Here is a 10,121-nt window from a genome sequence, read left to right on the forward strand (position 1 = left end):
ACATTTCACTGCACACATTTCTGTTGGTCATAGTATATGGACAATATGTGAGAAGTAGGGACTGATAGTGTTTGCATGTGTGTTAATGATTCAGCAAGGGACTGGATAACAGCATTGCTGGTTCTATGGACAATTCCAAAAACTCTGTGAGTACACAAGTGGTGGTTATGGACTTGCTATATTATCCGCAAGACTCTTCAATGGTGATTGTGCACCTGCACAGTCACAACAGATGGCTGCTGGCCATCTCTACAAGGACTGCAGTGGGTCTGCACCTCTGGTGGCCCACCAGTACCATTATCTCTACAAGGACTACAGTGGGTCTGCATCTTTGATGACTCACCAGTACCATTATTTCTGCAAGGACTGCAGTGGGTCTGCGCCTCTGGTGGCCCACCAATACCGTAATCTCTACCAGGACTACAGTGGGTCTGCTCTGTGATGACCTACCAAACGATATTCTTCAAAACTTCGATTGACTCCGCTGTGGGTTTGCTCTGTTGTGGCCCATGACCTGTCTGCATGTCGAGAGTCAGCACTGTCTTTCCGTTGGAAGGACAACACTACATATTCAAGACTGCATGGAAATCCACTACTTCCGTGTGTATTTTCTTTTACTGCTCAGACTTTGAGAAAAGCACTGGTATCTTACGGTGATGAACGATCAGGACTGTCTTTATGGACTGTGAGAAAATTTTAGCTTTTGACCAACATTGTATCAATAAGTGTGTGCATTTGATTTCTTTGTTATTGTAATTATGAAAATTTTTTTCAAATCTGTATTGGCCACTGCCCAAACCAATTTGTAAAATTTTTTTGTGGGGAGCATGAGGGCTATGTAAGTAGGCTGTTTAGGTTTTTTTATTGGTAACGCCACCTCTGTATGAAAATCACAGGCTGTGCTGTGTGCAGTCTGTGGCTGCTTTGCATTGTTGTAATACTCGCTATTGTAGTGCTAGGCAGCTGGCTGTGAACAGCGCGTAGCATTGCGCAGTTGGAGGTGAGCCGCCAGCAGTGGTGGATGTGGGGAGAGAGATGGCGGAGTTTTGAAATTTGTCATGAACTGCTATATATATATATATATATATATATATATATATATATATATATATATATATATGATTACTATTAAGGTAAATACAACGTTTGTTCTCTATTAATATCTTTCATTTCCTAACTATCCCTATCAGTAGTTAGTGCCTTCCATAGTTTGAATCTTTTATTTAGCTGGCAGTAGTGGCGCTTGCTGTATTGCAGTAGTGGAAGTAACCAAGATTTTTGTGAGGTAAGTGATTTGTGAAAAGTACAGGTTAATGTTAGTCAGGGTCATTCTCTTGTAGAGATTATTTAAAGTCAGATTGCTTTGCGCTAAAAAAAATATTGTGTGTCAGTTTAAGGACAGTCGTGTAAAATTGTTCAAAGGGGAAGTTTCACTAGTAACTGGAGCGTCCAAGTCGTGTTCCAGCGAGATTAGATCATGCGAATTTGTAAGGCAAGACATGAAAGTGAGTTTATTATCATGCTCCTCAAATCACTGCAGCACGATATCGGCGGTCTGACACACACAGTTGTCCTTCTGGAAGATGCCCTCGCCATTAGAGGGATATTAAGCATGAAGGGATGCAGGTGGTCTGCAATAGTGTTGACGTGGTTCGTAGCTGTCGTGGTGCCTTTGATTACTAACACAGGTCCCATAAAAACCGAGGCGAACGTCCCCCAAAGCACAATACTGCTCACATACCTCAAAGCTGTCCCCACCGACCTATGTCCATGTAGCGGTGTGTGTTTCGCCTGAACGATATCGTATCTGGCAGCGACCACCGACTTGGCTAACAAGGAACGTAATTCAACCGACGAAGTGACAGGTTTCCAACGGTCCTTCGTTCAGTTTTGATGAATCCTTGGCCACATAATCAATTTCTTGGGTCAATAACGTGCGCTGAATGGTGTGCTCTGGAACACTTATGCCTGCATCACCACTGCGGCCTGTCGTCATCTACGTCACAGATCGCTGCCTATCCTATTAGTCGAAAGCGAGCAAGCCTGCGACCTTCGCATTCTGTAATGAGGCGTGGACATGCAAGAACTTTTACGATTTCGCTGTCCTGTAACCGCTTTTCGTGTATGGGTCACGGCATTAGTCCCTGAAGAGCCGGATAACATCAGCTTTCCCAGACGCTCGTTGCAGCCGCCATTTGTTAAAGACACTTCTTCAGTAGACATACACATGTGTAGCAGTATCATCGATAGAAATGGGATTCGTCTCTTCTCCGTTTATATACGAGGGTGAGTCAAACGAAAACCCTAAATATTTTTTAAAATATTATGTATTGTGCAGAAGTGGTACAAAGCTGTATCACTTGTCAACACAATCTCTCCCACGCTCAATGCAAGTCCTCCAGCGTTTACAAAGCGCATAAATTCCTTTAGAAAAAAATTCTTTTGATAATCCGCGCAATTACTCATGCACCACGTGGCGTACCTCTTCATCAGAACGGAACTTCTTTCCTCTTACTGCGTCTTTGAGTGGTCCAAACATATGGAAATCACTTGGGGCAAGGTCTGGTGATTATGGTGGATGAGGAAGACACTCAAAATGCAGGTCTGTGATTGTTGCAACTGTTGTACGGGCAGTGTAGGGCCTTGCATTGTCATGTTGCAAAAGGACACCTGCTGACAGCAATCCACGTGGCTTTGATTTGATTGCAGGCCGCAGATGATTTTTTAGGAGATTTGTGTACGATGCACTGGTGACAGTGGTCCCTCTAGGCATGTAATGCTCCAAAACGACGCCTTTTTGGTCCCATAACCTTCCCTGCTGATGGTTCTGTTCGAAACTTGTTTGGTTTTGGTGATGAGGAATGGCGCCATTCCTTGCTCGCTTTCTTCATTTCCGGTTGGTGGAAGTGAACCCATATTTCGTCCTCAGTAACGAATCTTGCAAGGAAACCATCACCTTCTTGTTCAAGTTGCCGAAGAAGTTCTTCACAAGCATCAACACGTCGTTCTCTCACTTCAGGAGTCAGCTGCCGTGGCACCCATCTTGCAGACACTTGGAGCACATCATGCACAATGTGGTGTGCTGACCCGTGACTAATCTGGAAACATTCTGCAATGTCATTCAGTGTTACTCTGCGGTTTTCCTTCACTATGGCTTCAACTGCTGCAATGTTCTGTGGAGTCACAACTCGTTGTGCCTGACCTGGACGAGGAGCATCTTCCACTGAAGTCACACCATTTGCGAACTTCCTACTCCATTCGCAGACTTGCTGCTGTGACAAACATGCATCACCGTACTGAACCATCATTCGTCGATGAATTTCAATAGGTTTCACACCTTCACTACGCAAAAACCGAATAACAGAATGCTGTTCTTCCCTGGTTGCAAGTCGCAAGTGGGGCGACCATCTTTAAACTGATACTGCGACGGTATGTGTGCATCTGCACTATGCTGCCACCTAAAGGCCATTCTGCAAGATGTTTGTAGCACGCTTTCCAACTTACAGTATAACGGCGCGAAATTTCGATTTGTTATTACAAATTTAAGGATTTCATTTGACTCACCCTCGTACTTTCGAGCCGCAACGCCATCGCGCTGGCATTTGTGTCACTGTGGGCAGTGGTCATACATTTTGGCTCATCACTATACAGGGTATTGTGGGTATAAGTGCCAATATTTTCATCACTGGTACCTTAATATGTACCCACTGCAGTGTGTTAGTTGTTTTTCTCTGCGTCTATCAGTCCTCTCGCAAATGCGCCACATTATTTACTACCTGATATTCTCTGGAGGGTCGTAAATCCACCATTCAGCGGACTAGGCCTGTCGGTATAGACTTAACGTTTTGCGTCCACACTTCAGCACGTGACCTGCTGCCAAAGTACTAACCAACCTAAAATCATACTACGCCTAATAGCTACAATTATTAGTTTGCAAATGAGGTGAATACTGCTTTTATGTTGTTCAGTACACTTTCTCCGTCACCAATAAAAATAACTGCAGTTATAGCTCTAACACCTTGTATACTTGGGTCACTCCAAAAGAAATGCACACTATTTTTTTTTAAACCATCTTTTATTCTACATGTTTGAAAGTTTTACAGTGTGTAGATACATCCTTTAAGAACAATATTTTCATTTCTCCACATAATTTCCATCCGTCTCAACTGCCTTACGCCATCTTGGAACCAGCGCCTGTATACCCGCACGGTAAAATTCTGGACCAACCTGTTGGAGCCACTGTTTGGCAGCGTGCACAAGGGAGTCATCATCTTCAAACCTTGTTCCACGAAGAGAGTCTTACAGTTTCCCAAAGAGATGATAGTCACATGGAGCCAGCTCATGACTGTAAGGGGTGTGTTTCAGTGCTGTCCATCCGAGTTTTGTTTTTAGACTGGCATGTGGCCGTGCATTGTCGTGCAACAGCAAAACATTCTGCTTTTGCCGATGTGGTCGAACACGACTCAGTCGAGCTTGAAGTTTCTTCAGTGTCGTCATATATGCATCAGAATTTATCGTGGTTCCACTTGGTATTAGCCCGCATCTCGTGGTCGTGCGGTAGCGTTCTCGCTTCCCACGCACGGGTTCCCGGGTTCGATTCCCGGCGGGGTCAGGGATTTTCTCTGCCTCGTGATGGCTGGGTGTTGTGTGCTGTCCTTAGGTTAGTTAGGTTTAAGTAGTTCTAAGTTCTAGGGGACTGATGACCATAGATGTTAAGTCCCATAGTGCTCAGAGCCATTTGAACCATTTGAACTTGGTATTATGTTCACAAGCAAAAGTCCTTCGGAATCGAAAAACACCGTAGCCATAGCTTTTCCAGCAGAAGGTGTGGTTTTGAATTTTTTTTTCTTGGGTGAATTTGCATGATGCCACTCCATTGATTGCCTCTTCGTCTCTGGTGAAAAATGATGCAGCCATGTTTCATCACCGGTCACAGTTCTTCCAAGAAATTCATCTCCACCATTCTCGTACTGTTCCAAAAGTTCTCTGCATACCGTTTTCCTTGTTTCTTTGTGAGCCACTGTCAACAACCCGGGAACGAACCTAGCACAATCCACTTTTAACGCCAACACTTTCAGTATTCTACAAACACTTGCTTCCCCTATTCCAACGTAGCGTGACAATTCGTTCACTGTGATGCGTCTGTCAACAGTCACCAATTCGTTAACTCTCTGCGCATTGTCTGGAGTGTGTGTAGTACGAGGCCTGCCGTTACGAGGACAATCCTGAATATTGCAGTGAGATTAGATTAGATAAGTTTATCGTTCCATAGATCCGTGATGAGGAGATCCTCGTCGATGTGGAATATGTAATTTTTTTTTTAATCTCGTAACCTGCTTGCCCAACGACTAACTGTAATGCGATCGACAGCACAATCTCCATAAAACTTTTTCAATCTCTTGTGGATGTTTCCCACTGTTTCGTTTTCACAGCACAGGAATTCTATGACAGCACGTTGCTTCTGACCAACGTCAAGTGTAGCAGACATCTTGAAGACATGCTGTGACGGCGCCACTCACGGGAACAGGTTGAATTAAGTTTGAAAAGAAGCGGGAAGGATGTATGTACACACTGTAAAACTTTCACACATGCAGAATGAAAACTGTATTTTTACAAAAATAGTGTGCATTTGTTTTGGAGTGACCCTCATATAACTGAAATAACTGAGAATGTCGTGCTTAAGTGGTACTCTCAGATGCCACAGTTGTGAAAGTTTGCCGGCCGGGATGGCCGGGCGGTTCTAGGCGCTACAGTCTGGAGGCGCGCGACCGCTACGGTCGCAGGTTCGAATCCTGCCTCGGGCATGGATGTGTGTGATGTCCTTAGGTTAGTTAGGTTTAAGTAGTTCTAAGTTCTAGGGGACTGATGACCTGAGAAGTTAAGTCCCATAGTGCTCAGAGCTATTTGAACCTTTTTTTTTTTTTTTGTTAAAGTTATGGAGTGCCGCATCAAACCAGTGAATTGGAGAAAAGGAGTGTATATCTGTTTTGCAATCGTGGATGTGGTATGGTATAAATGTGTCTGCTGTGCCTTACGTAAAATTATATCTGCAGTACTTTTGGGCACTGCCATGCACAGGAAACTTCTCAGTTTCTGCGCAGTAACAGCTAGATGTCCCACCCAGTGTTCTTCGGGCGCCCTTTGGAGAGGACAGTTGTATTGGTGCGAGGCCCACCCTTCTGCCGGGTAGCAGGTGGCCACTGATCTGCGGTCGGCGTGACCGCTGGGGAGCCGCTTGCCGATAACGCAGGCCCCGGGGCGCACGGGCTGCCCAATCGCATATCCGCACACGTCTCGCCACCACTTCTTATTCGCTCCCACATTCTTTGCATTATTAAATGGCTACGGCCTCCAAGGCGAAACACTATCTGTTGCAGCTGCCACTCGGCATCAAGAACCACAACACGAAGTCTGCGAAGCGTCGGTGTACTGAAAATAAAAATGCGTTACGGAAGCGAAATAACTGTTGTTACGAGCCTCGAGTAGTGCGAAGCTACGGTTTATAAAAAATAACCAGCCCCCGTAGCGGAGGTCGTTAACGCATGCGCGTATGGTGTTGCAATAGGAATTCAGTCATTCCGAGCCCTGGTGGTGGATGAAATTTTCACTGCCATTATTTGGCAGGCTACTGGAGCGCAGGTGGTTCGTGATCAAGTCCAAATCACTCCACAGTGTCTCATGAAATAAAGGTATGACACACTGTTCACAGTGCCATTTCTACAGGGTGTTTCAGATCCGAAACGATTACTGCATCACGCTATATGGACATTCTTCGTGAATTTGTGGCGGTACAAACTGCCTTAGACGACACTGCGAACACCTCGTGGTTTATGCAAGATGGTGCCCGGCCACATCGCACGGCCGACGTCTTTAATTTCCTGAATGAATATTTCGATGACCGTGTGATTGCTTTGGGCTATCCGAAACATACAGGAGGCGGCGTGGATTGGCCTCCCTATTCGCCAGACATGAACTCCTGTGACTTCTTTCTGTGGGGACACTTGAAAGACCAGGTGTACCGCCAGAATCCAGAAACAATTGAACAGCTGAAGCAGTACATCTCATCTGCATGTGAAGCCATTCCGCCAGACACGTTGTCAAAGGTTTCGGGTAATTTCTGTCAGAGACTACGCCATATTATTGCTACGCATGGTGGATATGTGGAAAATATCGTACTGTAGAGTTTCCCAGACCGCAGCGCCATCTGTTGTTGAAAATTGTAACTACTGTAATTTCGAAAGTTGGTCCGCCTGAAAATGTACTGTTGTCCCAAGCATATTGCAACAAACGGTGTATTTCTATCGCTGCTCGTTTAGTTTTTATTGCCGTTTCAAATATACCGGTCATTTTTTAAACACCCTGTAGATGTGCTGGTCACAAGGGACGGCGAAAACCTGGGACACAGCGTGTATCGAAAACCGACACACACGGACCGATACCTGCACAAACTGTCAAACCACCACCCGAGCCAGAAAAGAGGCATGATTAGTACGCTCGTAACGAGAGCAGGACGAATATGTGAGCCGCAACACCTCAAACGAGAAATGCAACACCTGGAAACTGTCCTGAGGAGCAATGGGTACTCCACAAATTATATTAGAAGTGTAACAGAGCCAAACACTCGGCGAAGTAAGGAACCAGAAAAAGAAATGTCGGGTACGGCCTTTCTGCCATACATTCCCAGAGTGACGGACAGAATCGGCCGTATATTGCGCAAACATGGCGTAAAGACGATTTTCAAACCGACAAGGAAGATCAAAGAGTGTTTTAGATCGGCGAAGGAGAAAAGAGACCCACTTGCAATGTCGGGAATATACCGTATACCATGCACATGCGGAAAAGTTTATGTCGGAATGACTGGACTATCCATCAACACCAGGATCAAAGAGCATAAGCGACATTGCAGGTTGGGGCAGGTGGAGAAATCGGCCGTAGCAGAGCACGCACTGAATGAGACCCACCACGTAATAAAATTCGCCGACACGGAAGTTCTGGCTGTAGAGAAGCACTATCACACGCGCTTGTTCAGAGAAGCTGTAGAAATACAAAAACACGCGAACAGTTTGAACAAGAAAGAGGAAAGCCTTAAGGTAAACGGATCCTGGCTTCCCGTACTGCAGCGAACGACCGTCGCAGGTAGCAAGAGGAGAACCGCAACGTAAATGACCGCAGAGAAGCCCTCGGACGTTGGCGCGCCAGGTACATATAGTCTGCGCCCGCGAGCTCGGCTCCAGTTCACCACCGGCAATGGTGGGTGAAGCTTTGACAATGCCAGCCACTCGTGCTGGCGAAACGTCAGAACAATCATTAGATGAACGTCGGCCGAAGAACCCGAGACAGAAGCCAATAGGCAGTTTGTCAACAAGTGGCCACGAAAGCCTTAACAATTTTGTACACTGTTCATAGTTATCCGTCTGTCGGATTAGGACGTTAAGCTCCGCTGCTGCCTCGGTACCGGGTGTTTATAACTAAAATGCGACTACTCAGAAAGGTCCAGTGTGAGCTATGATTGTCGTATTATCGAATCTTGGTAGATATGCTTACGCGTTAATCCGAAACCGATTTACGCTGGAAAAAAATTAATTCTGGCGCTCTACACAGTTTGTATAATCGTATGACATCCACGATGTCATTTGACGAACCTTATTCGACAAACCGTAAGTGAGTGAACAGTATAGTTACGGCGAAGAGCGACTGTGCGCTGTACTCAAACTGTTTTATGTGAACGGCAGCAATTGCTGTGCTACACTGAGAGAGTATAGCCGACTACAAGGTCTGAGCAGAGGCCCGATGTAATGACATGGCTTAAAGAGAGACAGGTGAGATTGAAACGGCCCCTGAAAGAGACGGGCGTCCTACTCCGGTAGACGTTATTGACGAGGTTGCTGTTGCTATAACTAACCATGCAACACATACCCCGGATTGTGCTAGAGTTCGTGTAGTGTCACGAAAATTATCCATCCCATAGCAACAGTACCGAAAGTTTGGCGGTCTGTTTTGCTCTGGTACGAGATGATGGTGTAGTAACTGAAACCTCATGATCCGCATCAACGTTCTGAATTCGCTCTTCGGATCCTGGCAAGAATAGAAGTTGACGACATCTCTCTCTCTCTCTCTCTCTCTCCGTCCCGAACAGGCCTTGGAAGGTTCAACGGTACCGACCGGCCATCGTGTCATCCTCAGCCCTCAGGCGTCACTGGATGCTGACATGGAGGGACATGTGGTCAGCACACCGCTCTCCCGGCCGTATGTCAGTTTACGAGACTCCTCAGTTTGCCTCACAAGGGCCGAGTGCATCCCGCTTGCCAACAGCTCTGGGCAGACCAGATGGTCACCCATCCAAGTGCTAGCCCAGTCCGACAGCGCTTAACTTCGGTGATCTGACGGGAACCGGTGTTACCACTGCGCCAAGGCTGTTGGACGACGACTAATGGCTGGGTAATAGTCTATGGAGTGACGAGGCATATTTTACACTACAGGGTGAAGGGAATACACAGAACAGCCGAATTTGTAGTACTAATAAACTGCGTTTTGCGGACAAACAGCCATTGCACTCGCCTTATGTAACTGTGTGGTGTGGATTCAAAAGCACCTTTACACTCGGTACGTTTGAAGAAAATACACCCAGAGGGCCTGTCGAATATACCGTGATGTCTGCACATAGGATTCAGATGAGGACCCCGTGCAGGCCAGTCCATTACAGGGATGTTATTGTCGTGTAACCACTCCGCCACAGGCCGTGCATTATGAACAGGTGCTCGATCGTGTCTAAAGATGCAGTCGGCATCCCCGAATTGCTCTTCAATAGTGGAAAGCTAGAAGGTGCTTGAAACATCAATGTAGGCCTGTACTGTGATAGTGCCAAGCAAAACAACAAGGGGTGCAAGCCCCCTCCATGAAAAACACGACCACACCATAACACCACAGCCTCCGAATTTTACTGTTGGCACTACACATCTTTCGTAATTGTACTAAATGATTTCTCTGAGAATTACTTTGAACAATTAGTTCACAAACTCACACGAATTGCAAACGGTTGCGAAAACACACTTGACCTCTTAGCCCCAAATATTCCTGATCTAATAGAGAGCGTCATGACGCATACAGTGAACACAACGTCA

At 46.0% G+C, this 10,121-nt stretch overlaps 1 pseudogene; it reads right to left on the bottom strand.

Annotated features, from left to right (window-relative positions):
* Positions 1–9,303: 9,303 nt before the first annotated feature.
* Positions 9,304–9,421, bottom strand: LOC126212251 (5S ribosomal RNA; annotated as a pseudogene).
* Between the last annotated feature and the right edge of the window lie 700 nt (positions 9,422–10,121).

The sequence above is a fragment of the Schistocerca nitens genome, chromosome 1, assembly GCF_023898315.1.
Source record: "Schistocerca nitens isolate TAMUIC-IGC-003100 chromosome 1, iqSchNite1.1, whole genome shotgun sequence".
NCBI classification, from domain to species: domain Eukaryota; kingdom Metazoa; phylum Arthropoda; class Insecta; order Orthoptera; family Acrididae; genus Schistocerca; species Schistocerca nitens.